Below are 16389 nucleotides of genomic sequence, written 5' to 3' on the forward strand. Positions count from 1 at the left end.
TGATCTAAAGGAAAGGTAAATAAAATCCAGCAGTGGGCCCCTAAACATTATTGAGGATAAGGACCTGCCAAGCCCTACATTCTCCAACATAGAGAGGCTAAGGAAGTCTTGAAATTTGGCTAAATCAACAAATCAGTAATGGGGCAGGGGGGCGGGGAGAGAAAGGAATGAGATATCAAAGTATCAAGAGAAAAGGCTTCAGTAAAAACCCAATATACAAGTAGAAAAATCATTAAAAAGTATCCTAAAATCCTAAAATCAGAAGAACGAGGGGATATTATCCTCTTCAGAGAGGATATGATGTTTTATTAATAAGTATAATATGAAAAAAGTAAATTGGTAATACCTGTGAAAAACAGAGTCCTGTGAGCTTCCTAGAAAATAGAATAACAAGAAAATCCAGAATGTGCATTGTTAACATCTCCATCAATTTCTTGTCTAGACAATCTTTAAATGCCAAATCAATCCCTGATTTGTAACTTGCTGATTTCTGAAGGTATAAATGCTTACCATGAACATTTAACAATGAACTTTCCTACAAGAGGTATGAGCTTGCTCCAACATACCCCTGATTAATATTATGATTCTGATAATTTGCTACATGGGTGATCTCAGTCGAGGAAGTTATTAACTTCCCCAGGCTTTAATTTCCTATTCTGTAAAATGGGAGATTTGGATTAAAGCAGTCACTTATAATAATTATATCCATAGGTACTTAGAGAGAAAGGAAGACTTTTTTTTTTTTAACTGACTATTTCTTTCTATTGGGAGGACAGTTAAAAGACTAGCCTCAGTATGAGTAGAGATAATTTGGACATCATAGATCTCCCAGAAGAAAATAATTTTTTATTAAGTTTTGAAGACTATAATGTAGTAAATAAGACAGGAAAATTGTTCAGAATTTCTGAAGACAGGTAAAAAAAACTATCAAAAGGATCCACAGGTAGCATCTTGATTTTTTAAAATTATCTTTATTTTCATAAGCATTTACTAAAAGTCCACAAGATGCACAAAAGCTAAGAGTTGTCTACAAAGTTAACAAAACAATGATACTTGCCTTTGTAAAGGACTTATAATTTAATTGGGAAAATGACATGCATATAGACACAGCAATTGAAGAATAATTCATTTTGGGTTTGGCACCATCTATTGGGACAATAGGAACAACCATGATTTCTCTTATGTCCTCACCATCACCAGAAAAATGGGAATCATCTGAACAATACATTTGGGAAAAGAAAGGAAAACCATAATTAGAGCTTTGAACAGATCTTGTGACCCAAATGGCTTTGACTAAGTGCTTGATCTGGAACTTTTCTACTTAAAGAATGTGTAGGTATGTGGGTGTATGTATCCTATTACAAATAAAAGGGCAATTAATAAAAAAAAATATGAAGTTCTATTTTGACCAATGATTTAGTAAGAAGAGATCTATTTTCCCAAGAAGCATACTTGTCTCTTATATTTGATTGAAAAAATTTTTGGAAATGTGTTCCAAAAATCACAATTTTCATTTTAGCTTCAACTCCAGCCAAGCACAGTAGATTGTCACTGATATTTTTTTCTTGGTTGGTTGGGAAAAAGAGGTGATTAACAACACTCAACGTGTGTGTGTGTGTGTGTATGTGTGTGTGTGTCTGTGTGGAGAGAGACAGAGACAGAGACAGAGAGAAAGAGAGAGACAGAGAGACAGAGAGAGACAGAGACAAAGAGAGTGACAGAGAGACAGAGAGAATGAAAAAGGATGTACTCCAGTAAGTTTGGTTTCTGCTAAAGTTTTGGTTTAAATGATTACTGTGTATCCAATGGAAATGAAAACAAAGATGTGTTGTTTTAGCTGATATTCATTACTAGATAGTCAGCCCACTGTTTCACATCACTACAAATATTCAAACTTGAATCAAGGGACCAGAAGGACAGGAAGCAATATATCTAAGCATCATCATTGATGCCAATATTGTTTATCCAAACAATCTCCTAGACAAACTTACTTAATGTTTGTTTTGAGAAAACTGAAGCCCAGAACTTCTGGAGAGTAAAAGGAAGAATTATTTTTTAAATAAAAAGAATTAGTTTAGCAAGTCTTGCCCAACCCCTCTTAATATTAGCACTTTCCCTGTGTTATTTATTTCCCAATTATCCTGTATAAAATTTTAATGCATATATATAAATATGTATATATACATATTTATTTGTATTTTATCTCCCCCATTAAACTGTAAACTCCTTGGAGGCAGCAATTATCTTTCCCCTTTTTTCTATCCCTAGCACTAAGCACAGTACCTGGCATGTAGTGGGTATTCATTGATTAATTGATTGATTGAGTAAAAGGTGACAGATTTAATATCCCATCTGCCTCCAAAAAAAAGGCAGTTTACAAAGTTAAACATATTGTGATTAGGAATAAAAAAGAAACAGAGACTATTTAAAGATAGAAAGTACATTCTAACAGGTTCATGAGTGAGCTAATTATTATAATAAGACACAATTTAGTTTTCAGTGCCATTGAATCTTAAGAGGTAAAAAGAAAACTAATTATTGAGTCATGTATTTTTTTCTCCATTGCTAAAAAACCATAAACAATTCCAAAATATTTGTCCTTAAAGTTAAATGCAAGAATGTATTATGTGTGTATATGTGAATATGTAACCCAAGGAATATATGCTGAGGATTTTTATATGGGGAACAGAGTAGCATGCTGGAATGTCTTCAACTATAGTTTTGCAAAAGACATAAGAAACAAGATTGAAATGGATAATTCTTATATTGATCCTCCATAAAAGCTGAGAGCATAACATTAAATTGCAAGTTAGCAAAAGCATTTTGTCTGCTGGGGGCCAAGAAGATATGGTTCCGGTACTTTGTTTTTTTGTAAGCCCATTGGTAAAGTTAGAAAGCAGAAAACATAGATAAACATGAATTGAATGTACATGAATGAATTGAATGTAAGTTTATGATTATGGTTCAATTTAATTTTTACATAATTATCACACTCTTCTGGGTAGTTAGGTAGCTCAATGTATAGAGCACCCAGCCTGAAGTCAGGATGACCAATTAAAATCTTATTTCAGACACAAGCTGTGTGACCTTGGCCAAGTCACTTAACTGTTTGCCTCAGTTTCCTCATCTATAAAATGAGCTGAAGAAGGAAATTGCAAATCACTCTAGTATCTTTACCAAAAATAAAAACAAAAAACAAATGGTGTCACAAAGAGAAAAATGTCTGAAGCAACTGAGCAACATTGCCTTTTCGTTATTTTTAGAATATAATTACTTTGCTATCTCAGTGTCCAGTTCTATTTACTGAAAGTCTTTCTCAATAGATTCTAGTTCCAGTTCTGAAGGTAGGGAAAGGGGAGAAGAAAGATGCCCTTCACACAATATCAAAAACCTTCCATGTAGATCATATGATCAAAGTTATCTTCAGTTTCTTGCTATAATTAATTGAGATCAGAGTTGGTCAGTTGTTTATCTTGAGTTACCTATACACACACACACACACACACACACACGCGTGCGCACACACACACACACACACACACACAATTTGTTCTTGTAACATCCAAGATAGCCACTTTCTTTTTTCACTAACATCGCAAGAAATGAAGTGGTTACGTTGGCTTTTACAATTCTCAGTGGTGGAACCTCAAACCCACATCCTGCAAAATAATACCCTCTGTGATGAATGGCAGTACAGAGTTCACTGATTCACATGGAATTTTCTCCAATGTGGAGTTAAAGAACTGACACTGTCTGTTATCAGCGTGGCATACATAGTTTACTCAAAGAATGCTTTCTCCCCCACAGAATTTTTTAGTTCTCTCCAGACTTGACATCATTCTCAAGTTTTCTGTAGCCAGTTTTTAATAACCCTTCCCAGCTCTGTTACTATGTAGTTAAATACCTTTTTGATTTATGGAAAATTCAAGAGCACGGCAATTCTAGTCCAAACTATACATCCCTAGGAAAAACACTACACTAAGGCAGAGGGACCCACTCTTTTTTTAGTTCTGGAACATCTATCTCAAATATTCAAATGGTACTATGATGATCTCAACAACTTGGGAGGTCTCTTCAACTCTACAGATTGCAATCCATTCCTGCTGGCATATTCTGTTTGTTATCTGTTATGCCACTAATTTGCCATAAGGGGCTCACTTAATGAATTAGATGCATTATATTCTTTCTTTTGGCATCACTAGGGCACAGTGACACTCAGTGCCTATCTACCTCTCATTTCTTGTCATTGATGTGTGATTATGCCTTCTCCTTTTTCTATTATGCAGTATCCTTTATCTCTGTTCTTCTTCAGAGTTCCTCATTGGTTCTGTGATGAGAGCTGCTTCCACCCATCATGAGACTCTCCATGGATTTCTGTGTGATATTCTTTTTAATTCTTCAGAAGCAGGTGTAGTCTATGTCTTGTTGCCTGAAGAACATTAGTTGTCAAAAAATGTGTGCCTTTGCTTTCATTAATGTTTGGGGTAACTAAAAGAGCTTTGAAATTTCTTGAAAACAATCCAAGCCACTCTATTCCTCCTACTGAACTCTGAGTTCACAAAATATCCCTAATAATTAGCAAATAGATTGTTGAGCAATGTCAAGGAAGGATTTAAGGCCATTGATGCCATGGTATCATTTTTCATACAAAATGATACTAGGGACCCATGGTAGAAAGGTTAATAGAGGAAATACTTTAAATTGTGAAAAATAAAATTTATTACTATAATGTCATGCTGGTATTCAACATAATGATGGAGAACTTTATAGCCGGCCTGGATTCCCATTCCCTTCAGGAGGTCCAATAATGAGGTGCTTCCCCCAGTATACCAACAGCATTCTGAGGACATGAAAAAGTTTAAATATCACTTTGAAATAAAAGTTGTCCTGTCGTCCCAATAATCTATAGGAACAATCATGAAAAAAACAAACAAAAAAATTAAAAGGGATTAAAATAATCAGCAACTATAGTTGAGCTCTATCCTTCTATTCATTATATGCAAGAGATCTGAAGGTATGCTACTTAGTCCATTTGGTGGTTCTCATATAAAGAAATTATGGAAGATCAAATACAAGAGGCCGGCAGAATGGGCAGAAATGAATGTCATCTACTCAAGGGAGTATTTATATCAATTAGATCACAAAACCTTCAAAGTCTGGAAATGTGATTTATGAAAGAATGTATAAGAATAGGACTGACTTGTGGGAAAAGTGAACAAAAATAATAATTGAATAATCATATAAGTTTATATTTGGAAAAGATCTTATAAGTTTCTATTTGGAAAAGATCTTTGAGGCCATTCCAACTATAACTCTTTCATTTTTAAATGAGGATATTGAAACATAGAACGTTAAAGGAATTATCCAAGGTCATACAACTAGCAAATATTTAAGGCCAAATTCCTCTAGTCTTCCCAGGCAATTGAATGGTATAATAGAGTCCTAGACCTGGAGAGAGGGAGAACTGAGTTCAAATCTGACCTTAGACACCACTTAACCCCATTTGCCTCAGTTTCCTCTTCCATAAAATGAAGTAGAAAAGGAAATGCCAGTCTACTCCAATATCTTTATCCAGAAAATCCCATGTGGGATGGATCACAAAGAGATGAATATGACTGAAATGATTGAACAACAACTTCTTGACTCCATAAACAGCATGCTAATCCACTATAATACCTAAATATTTCAGCCAGGGGATAGCATAAACAGAATATCATAATCTTTGTGCATTACAGGAATGTTACAATTGGATTGGGGGGTGGGGTGGAAGGGAAGGCATGTTTTGGTAGGAGAGAGGCAATAAGAACAGAAAAAAAGGTTTTAACCAAAACACCTTTTTTTAAGAAAAATTTCTTACCCTAGACATTTGGTTCTTAATATGATTTTAAAATAAATTTCTTTCAGTATGTTCAACTCTTTGGGGCAAGAGAAAAACCATTTGTGATTCTTTGTGGTTTCTAGCATTGATCACCCCTCTGAGACTGGCAGCTCTCTGAGCCATTAACTTGTTTCTCTGGCTGCACAGTTAATTGAAATGAAGAACTGATAGAGTAGAATAATAAAAGTTTATCTGCAATAGGAAATAAGATTTCATTTTATTACTATTATTATTAGAGTTCATTTTTAACTTTACCATACTAATAGAACTCTGGGAGCCTACCATCTTCTCTCTAAACCCCTCATCACAACAATGAAGATCACAAAAGCTTCATTTTCTTTCAAGTCTTTTGCTATAAGTAATAGTATCTAACATATATTGCCATTTTATACATTATTTAAGGTTTGCTAGGTAAATCTAGTTAAACCAAGATAATACATCAATGATACTTTTAAGACATACTTCTATGTGACATCCTAAAATTCTTAACATTTTCAGATATCAAATATTGACATCCATTTAATTTTCATTATGCTCACTCTATTAAGTAATAATCTTAATAAGCAAGCAACATTATCATTCATCCTTGGTCCAGTTATGTTGAAAATTTACAGAATACTCAGCAGAAATTTTAAAAAATGATTCATTGTAAAAGAAAAAAATTCTAATAGGGAGAAAAATAAATGACTCCAGATGTAACTGGGCTTTTTCAAAAATCTGCACAGCAAAGAAATTAATGATACTTGAAACATGGAGAAAAGGAAAACAGAGATGAACACAAGGTTTCTCATAAAAAGTAAACATCTTAATATTTTCCTTAGAAATAGTGGCCATTTCTCCAATCAAGGTTCAATGCAATAGAAAGTCTGTTCATATTAATGGAAAAAATGATTTTTCAAGAACTCAAATATTATGTCCATTCAAGGATACTGGAGATGAAAGTCAATACTATAAAAATGTCAAAAGTCCTAAGGAAATTCTATCAATTCCCCTTCCATCCCCTAAGCTTGTCCTCCAGCTACCTTAGGGAGCTGAGCCATGAACTGAAAGAATTTCATTGGAGAGTCCAAATGCCACCTTTGTCATTATCTGCCAGCTAAGCCTGGCTGTATCTGTTATCTTCCTGGTTCCCTTTTTCTCAGGTCTGACAAGGGAGAAGAAATGATGCTAAGAAATAATTTTGTATTTCTTTAAGGGACATAGTTATCACGTTGCTAAAAAAAAAAAAAAAAAAGCCTATATAAAAAGTAATTACTAATAAGAATTGAAAGAAAAAAAATCTATCTAAAACTCAAACTATATGAGAACATGCCTATAATATAAGGATTTGAAGGAGAGTAGAGTGTGTGTGTGTGTGTGTGTGTGTGTGTGTGTGTGTGTATGAAGTAGAGGGAAGATGGGGGGGGGGGGGCAGGGTTGCTAGATTGCAATTGTATACAAATAATGAGTGAAATATGGTAATCCAAGGCATGTCAAGAAGAAGTCCATGTCAATGTCCAATTTAAAACATCCCATGATGATTTTAAACGGTACTGAGCGCTAGCATTCATAATTGGGGAAGAGTTTCATCTTGTCATACTACATCTGAAATACATTCTGAGTTTTAGTTTTTAAAAGGAAATGGCAAGCTGGAAAGCACCCAGAGGAAAAGTGACCAAAATGACCTAGAGATCTTGCCACAGGAGAACTACTTGAAGGGAATGGATTTTACTCTCTTCCACTCTAAAGATATTACTTTGTCTCTTCAATTATTTTAGTCTAATCTATTTTAAGACAACTTTATTACCCCCAGGTTTCTTTGTCTCACCATCAAGTCCCTATCCACATTTCATCTTTCCCTAGTTTTAAAGTTCTGCTTAATTTATTAAATCTTTGGTTATTTCTTGTTTTTATCCAATTATTTCTTTTTTTCCCTTTTCTTTCAACAGTCAAATAAAATCGCTGTGTTCTCTTCCCCAACCACATGTTTTGCTTATTGGATATTTCATTTTTTTGCAATCTTTTCTATAAAGGATTTCTTTTCCTCATTCCTTTCATTATTTACCTTTCCTCTCTGTGTATCCTAGACTTTTATTCTTGGATTCATGGCTCTCGTACTTATTCTTTCTTTAGCCTTTGTATCCTCTTTGATATTTGAAACTTTGAATAAAAGTTTCAAAGGCACATATTTTGATTTCCCTTTTCATGATAATTTTGATGTTTGCTGCTATTTCTCACTTTTAGAAATATCACTCTTGCAGGTGATAGAAAAGATAGAAATATTGGCCAATGGTAAATTTTTCCTATGTCCCTAACAGCTCAATTTATTACTGTTCTTTGCTTTCCATGTGATCATGGTTTTTTCATTTGTCATGAAATCCCCTTAAATCCATAACCTACCACTCTTCTGGATATCAATTGCCACTCCCCCCCCACCCACCCACCCAAAAGTTCTGATTTCCCTTCCTCTGAGACAGGATGAGTGGTTTCCTATGCACTGCAAAGATTTTACACATTGTAAAATCTCTTGTCACTAAAATAAATAAGACTATCTCTTTCCTTTACCATTTCAATCTACTCTTTGACCTCCTAACCTAATCTCCTATAGTCTCTCTTCATTCATTCATTTCCACCTGAAATGTTGTTCATCCATCTATTCTATTCATTTAAAAAGCTTTTTACTAACTGTCTAATATATTTTGGTGTTCTCAGTTAGGATAATAATAATAATAATAATAAAGATAATGACTGCCATTAGAAGCTTCCAAGGAAAATAACATCAATACAGATAAATAAAATATAAACAGAGTATAAGAAAATAAGATCCATTTACAGTAGAATGAATAAAGAGAAAGAGAACTATCATGGGGGGGGGGGGGGGAAAGGAAGGTGCTCAGAAAGGCCTTTGATATAGAAGGCAGTATTTAACATTTATCTTTTAGGAAATAAACTATTTCATAGTTTATTTATTCTGAGGTACAGGAAGAGGTTATTTCTTTTTGCTATTAAAAGGCAGAAATTCTTCTTCAATTTCTTAATTGAGAATAAAAAATATAGAGGAAGACAGTTTTTGCCCCTAGACCAGGAATTTTTAAACTGAGTCCTGTGACTTTGAGTTTATTTATATGTATGCATGTGTTTGGATATATGTATGCATGTATGTATGCATGTGTGTGTGTGTATATATATATATATATATATATATATATATATATATATATACACATTTTAGTATAATTGGTTTCCTTTGTAATCCTCTCTTTTATTTTGTACATTCTGCAAAAAGTTCCCTAGGCTACACATGCCTGCCAAAAGGTTCATGATACCTAAAAGATAAAAGAAGCTCTATTTGGCTTTTATTTCTTAAAGGAAAGAAAAATTTGAAGAAATAGTAAGAAAAAAAAAAGAATGGTAGAAACCATTCTCTTCCTTTTTTTTCTTTCTTCCTTTCAATTTTTTCCTTCATGACCTTTTTCAATCTAACCAAATAAGCAGGATTCTTATACTTGTACCATTGACCCATCTCTCCTTGTGGAGACATCATAAGTAAACTAAGAAGGAAGCAAGGAATATTCTTTTGGCATGAGCAAGAAATAAATGAAAATCCAAAACTAAGCTGGGAATTACATTTAATTCTAATTCATTTCCCGTGTGCCACAAAGAGAATAATAAGATCCTCTGTTAAGTAAAGATTAGTTAGTTATCCTGACTTCTAACATGAAAGAGACAGTTTTCTTACCTGCTAGAATTTTCAAACTGTGGAAATCTCCCAAGAATGTGAAAAAGCACACCAAACTTTCCTCCAGGCCAGGTTTTTTTAACCTGGGGCCCACAGATTCTCTAGGGATTCATGAAATTGATTTTTAAAAATCATATCTATTTTCATGAACCTCTAACTGAAATTTGCATTTCTTTCAATCATGAAAGACAACAAATATTCTGAGAAAAGGTTCATAGATTTTCAAGAGGCTGTCAAAATAGTCTATGATTCAACAATGGTTAAGAACACCTCTTCTAAGGTAAATTATCTACATTTACCAAGTGGCCAAAAGGATTAGAAAATCTGCAGAGATTAAGATTAAGTTTAAGATGCAAGCAAAAACTAAATAATACTTTATTTTTTATTAGATGGAAGAAGAATGTGGAGAATAAATTGGATAATACATTTCTCTTTTTCAATTGCAACTGGGCCTCTGATTTTAAATAAATCCATTAAGAATCAGGCTTATTTGATCAAACTGGAAAAGGCTGTAGCAAATTAAAGAAAGAAGGGAGAAAGACAAAAGGAAGAGAAATGGTTTCCACCTTCATTTTTTCTTACCATTTCTCCAAAATTTTCCTTTCTTTAAGAAATAAAGCCAAAGAGTGGTTTTTAACCTTTTAGGTTAAAAATCCTTTGGCAGGCTGTTGTGCCCTATGGAAACTTTAATAAAACCAGGATCTTAGATTGTAAGGTTGAACTAACCCCCATCAGTCCCCTTTCCTGCTTGCCTCAGGGAGTAATTTTATCAGTACTTCAAACTTTCTCTGCCAACCCTACCTAGTGATCTCATCATCATACTCTAAGAAGGTTAAGGGAAAAGGGAAAACCTCTTTTGAACTATTGTTATTGATTCATAAAATGCCTTTTGCATGAATCAAAAGGCTAAAACTTAGTTATATAAAAAAGAAAAGATTCTTTTTTCATCTCAAGAATAGTCCCCTTCAACTTCTATAGTACTCATGATGGCAAAAGAAAGACCATTTACTTACTATTCCCATTTTAGTTAGAGATAACAAGCTAAAACCTAAGGGAAAGAAGAAAAAATGTCTCCCTTTATTATTATTCTTTTATTTTTCTCCCCTCCAAGATAGAAAATCTTTTTTATGAAAAAAAAAAAAAAGATGGAGGGAGAGACAGTGTCCTGAATCTTCGCATTTTTTCTGCTGTTTTAATTCTCTTGGCTTCCTCTCATTTAGGGAACTAAAGAATAAATGCTATTTTAAAATACCAGGAATGTCCCTAAGTACAGTCCTGCCAGAAATGGAAAGTTTCATTAAGAATAACAATAACAGTAACAATAATTAATAATAATCATGATAAATGCTAGTATTTTATACAATGCTTTAAAGTTTGCAAAGTGATGTCCAAATATTATCTCATTTTTCCTCACAACAATTCTGGGAAGTAGGTACTATTATTATCATCTCCAATTTAAAAGAGGAGCAAAACAGAGGCAAAGAAAGGTTAAGTGAGTATCCTGAGGTCATACAGCTAAAAGGTGTCTGGTATTGATTTGAACTTACATTTTCTTTACTTGAGGTCCAGTGCAGTATGTGTAACAAGGGTAATCAGAAAAACTCCCTGACCTTTTGGACATGGACATCATCCTTGTAGCTGGACAATCAATATTTGCTACAATAATATAATGAAACAGTGCTTCAAAAAATCAATGCTTAGCAAATAAAACAATACAGCAAATATGCAAATTAGTAACAATGCTACAGGGTATGTGCTACTCTATGATACTTGCCCCAGTCCAGACGTGCAGAGAGGTAGCCTCATTATACATTTAGGGACTTGGAAGCCTCTGCTGTTGTTGCCTGTTGCAAGAGCACACTAAAATTTTGACAGCTCTTAATACCCACAAATGAATTATGAGATTACCTTGCCCAAGAAGCTGAACAGTGGGAAAAAGAAGAAAAAAGTGCAATACAGAAAAGTTTTGATGGAAGAGAGACAGAGAAAGGTACATAAGGATGTTACCTGGGAGAAAAACACCAAGAAAACAAAGAAGAGTGACAGGGAAAGAATGACAATGAAAGGGGTGCTCCAAAGTGATTACCCCGACCTTTGCTTTTGTCATCATTTGGCCTAAGAGTCCTATAGAGGATAGTACTAGATCAATATATTTACATGTCCAGTCATAATATCCCACATCTAAAAGAATTTTATAAATGTAGTAGCACTACTTCCTTATTTAAGGGATCAGGAAATCAAAGTCCAAAGAATGTATAATCTAGATTTTCAAAATAACTTGATTCTGAAGTGTTGTGCTTTTTTTCCCCCTTATCCATATTTGATCACATGAAAGCTCATTGGATGTTTTGATAAACAGTATCATGTCATGGAAAGAGTATTGGATTTGTAATTAAAAGATCAAATATTTTCTTTAATGTTTACTATTTACTTGTACGACTTAGAGCAAATCATTTTCCTTCCCAAGAATTCATTTTTCTCAAATAGAAAATGAGAAAGTTATGGTGGATGACTTCAAAAATTCATATCATACATTTAATAGCTGTGTGATCCTCTATCTCAGTTTCCTCACTTGTAAAATGGGATTCCCAGGAATGTGAGGATCAAATTAGACAATAGTAAGATGCTTAACAATTCCAGTCCCATATTAAGTGTTTTATAAATTATATCTATAGATATGGTTATTATTGTATCTGATTCTACAATCTGGGTTTAAAGCCCCTGTCCTCCTCTATTACCTCCATCTCTGTTATCTATGTGACCTTCAGTAAAACACTTCTTTCTACACCTAATCCATCCATTGTAAAATGAAAGAACTTATTTTAGGCTAGGTGTTTATTTTCTTTTATCTTGGACCTTTTGGCAATTTAATGAAATCTATGAGTTCTACAGAATGTTTTTAAATAAAATATATTAGATTAAAAAGGAAACAAATTATATAGAAATATAGCTGTCAAAATATTTTTAAATACATGATATGTTTAGAAGAATTTGCACATGTTTAACCTATATCAGATTTCTTGCTGTCTTGGAGAGGGGAGGGAAAGGTAGAAGGAGAAAAATTTAGAACACAAGGTTTTTCAAAGGTGAATGTCAAAAATTAGCTTTGCATATATTTGGAAAAATAAGATACTATTTAAAACGTACATGGACACCAGGGTAAGAAACTCTATAGATGATTACTAGGCCCTTCTCCTATTACAATTTTAAATCACTTAAAACTCTAAAACCTGTGACCCCTGACAGATTAAAAAACTCAGAGCTTTATTACAATGAAGGTAGCATGGTGCGGATAAGGGGCTCTGATTATAGAATCAGAGGACATTGGTTTAAATCCTGTCTTTGAGGCTTACTACCAGTGTGATCCTGAAAAAATCATTTAACTTTCTCAGCTTCTGTCAAATTGGCTAAATGAAGAAATTGGGTTGTTTTGGGAAGCCTCTCCGGGGTTCAGATACTATAGCTGTTATTATATGAGACACTGTTCAAGAAATTCAGCCAAATGATAGAGTAAGTAGGATGTGAGGATGGCTCCATTAACCTCAATTCACAGTTGAGGTATCTGAAAGGAAAAAGTTAGTTGTCCAGAGCGAATGCCCATAAGACTTTAGCAGAGTCAGGATGAGAAAGAGCATTGTTAAGTTACCAAGCCACTAAGCAAAAGTAAGTTTTCATTTTACTCAATCTCTCAGAAGAGATGAAGTCACTGAAGTTTTTATCTAAGAGGAAAATAAGTTCTCTGTAGTACCAGAACTCATTACCTTGGGGCACAGTGTTTCTTTGAAAAAGATGATAATAAATTAATGACTGAATTCAGGAACAACCAAACTCCCAAGGACCAAAGTAAAGAAAATTCATAACCACAATACTAGTAATCTGCAGATACTTTACCTAATTATTCTCTCTTTATACATAGACATATATCTTTCTATTACTCACAGACCCTGTATATCTCTATCTCTGTATTTTTCTTTCCCTCTGTCTCTTTCAGTCATTTAATATACATTTACTGAGCCCCTATTATGTGACAGGCAATGTGATAAATGTTTTTCTCCCTCTCCTTCTCCCTTTCTGTTTTTGTCTGTTTTTTTATCTCTGTCTCTCGATGTGTCTCTTTCCCCTCATTTTACAGTTGGAGAAATAGAAGTCAAAAGAGACTAAGTTATTTGCCCAATATCACACATCTAGCAAGCAGTAGAGATGGGATTTAAACTCCAGAACAATGAGACTCACATCCTCATGCATGTAGATTTAGGAAAAGCAACTTCATACTATTGTAGTTTTCATTGTGGTCCTGTGTTAATTGCTTAGCTTTTAAGTAGAGAGGAAAACAATGAAAGGAAACTCATTGGTGAGAAAAAGCACAAGTATGAACCAGGAAGCTCTAATATACACAGTAGTCTTCTTGACATTTGTTTACATGTACATTAGCACAAACCATCAATATCATACGGTCAATTGGAGAACAAGAGAAACCCCCATTAAATTTCTTTTATGAACTGCATTGAGGCACATGCCTAATGTTTTCAGTTAACAACATAAGAGTAGATTCCTCATTTTCATGAGTCTTCTTTAGTGATGTACTTGAGAGAGCTAGAGACTTCTGTTAGCATAATAAAAACATAAATAATTTAGATTATTTATTTTGCTTCTTCATTTAACATTTCCTATCCAAGAGAACTACAAATCATTTTAATAATGATATTTTTGTTTTTGGTAAAAATTAGAAGTATGTGTATTTAGATCTATGTGCCCTACCAGTTGCAAGAGTCTAACCACTCAACATCATGGTGTCACATTGTATTATTTGGTAATATTGAAGAATGAGCACAATTTTCTCATTTTTCTGTAAGATAGTGTGGCATAGTAAAGAGAAATCCAATCTCAGCTCCATAAGTTCATGAATTCAAGTTTTACCTGAGAGAAATATAAACTAGTTATGTGTTTCTGGGCAAATTACTACAATGACAGTAACCAGGACTCAGAAACTATATAGAACCCATTTGTATCCTGTCACTTCTTTCTTAAATTGTGGGTAGTACCAATACAAAGTTAAATAATAGCAGGATCAGTCATTCTGTCTTCTGAAATGATATCAGCCATAGTTGAATGTACACTTATTGTGATTTTCTCCAAGGACAACTTGGAATACTGGAAAATGCTCTGAAATTGGAAGGAAATGTGTTTGAATCTTAACTCTACCACTGACTATGAATGTAACACTGTTTAAGAAACATAATATCTATAGGTATCAGTTTCTTAATCTGACAAATGAAGAAGTTGAAATAGATAACCTACAATGTTACTTCTAGTTCTAAATTTGTAATCCCATGATATGTTTCCCTAGCCTTCTCTTCATTAGCTTCCCCATCTTGGAGCACTACTGTGAATCCCTAATTCCTCCTTGGCTTTTTGAATTTCATTACCCTGATGATCTTTGAGTTGGCCCCCTCAACATTCTGCTTACTGGTCCAGTTATAACTTAAATCACTTCTATTTTCCTCATATAATTGCTCTTCCTCAAGCTTTGTTAATTGACTTTAATAGTTAACATGAATGGAATTACGGTAATAAAACATTGTTCACATGTTTGCAACACAGATGTGGGAGGCATAATGGCAAGATGTAGCAAATAATCAGATATGTAGGGTGAAAAAAGGAATGAGAAGTCCAGGATAATAATATAATTATAAACCAGAGATACTAGAAGGTGAATGGTGCCTTGGACAAAAATTGGAAGGTATGGAAGAGGACAATTTCAGATAAAAGATATGTTCAACTTTGGACATGTTGAATTTTAGATGTCTCCAAGATATCCTGTTCAAAACAACTGGCAATTAGTGATAATGTAGATATGAGTGTCATCTACATAAAGACAATAATTAAAGCCATAATTAAACAATGAGATTGGCAAAAGAAAACATAAAGGAATATGACACCTATAGAGAGGAAGTGTAATAAGGATGGTGAGCAAATAGAAGGAGATAGAGAAGGAATAATAAAATAGAAAGGAAAAGAACCAGGAAACAGTTGTAATACATAATAAATCCAAAGAGAAAGAGTATTGAGGAGGAAAATACGGTCAATAGTTTTAAATAAAGCACCTTCAGATAAGTAATATGGTTAGAAGCTGGGTTGCAAAGGGTTGAAGACTGAAGAAGAAAATAGGAAGTGAAAACAAAGCAGAGTCTATAATACATTAATGGATGGTAGTGAATTTGGAATGCTTGAATGGGTTTGCAGGTAGCAAGGAAGGAATCAGTAGATAGAAAAAAGTTTAAAGATTCAAGGGAGTGAAAGATTGACTCTGTAAGTTGTTGGAAAGATGGGAGGGAATGGGAATCAAATATAAATGTCTAACTTATCTTTGTCAAGTCAAGTAGTCATTTCACTATCAGAGAACATGGAGAAGAAGGGGATAGTAGAAAATGGTGTCAAGGGGCTCAGAAATAAGGGAAATGAGAGAAAAAGACATTTAGATCCAATGGTCTCAATTTTCATGGAGGCAAGATTCTCAGATGATAATGAGATAGTGGAAAATGTGAGAAATATGAAGAGAAGAGAACGTTTGAAATATCTTCTGTGAGGAATAAGAGGAGAAGCAATGATGAAATAATATTTGCAAGGCACTTAGCCTTGATTTAGGGAGTATAGAAATATTGCCTTATTTCTTTGAGGATGCAGTTGAACATAGATAAAATTTGTATAAAAAAAATACTCAGGTAGCAGACTTTCTTGTGACTTTCTCCAAATCAAATCAGCAGCCCATTAGTAGGAGTTGAGGGAGTAGATT

This window comes from Sarcophilus harrisii, chromosome 1 (genome assembly GCF_902635505.1).
Source record: "Sarcophilus harrisii chromosome 1, mSarHar1.11, whole genome shotgun sequence".
Taxonomy (NCBI): domain Eukaryota; kingdom Metazoa; phylum Chordata; class Mammalia; order Dasyuromorphia; family Dasyuridae; genus Sarcophilus; species Sarcophilus harrisii.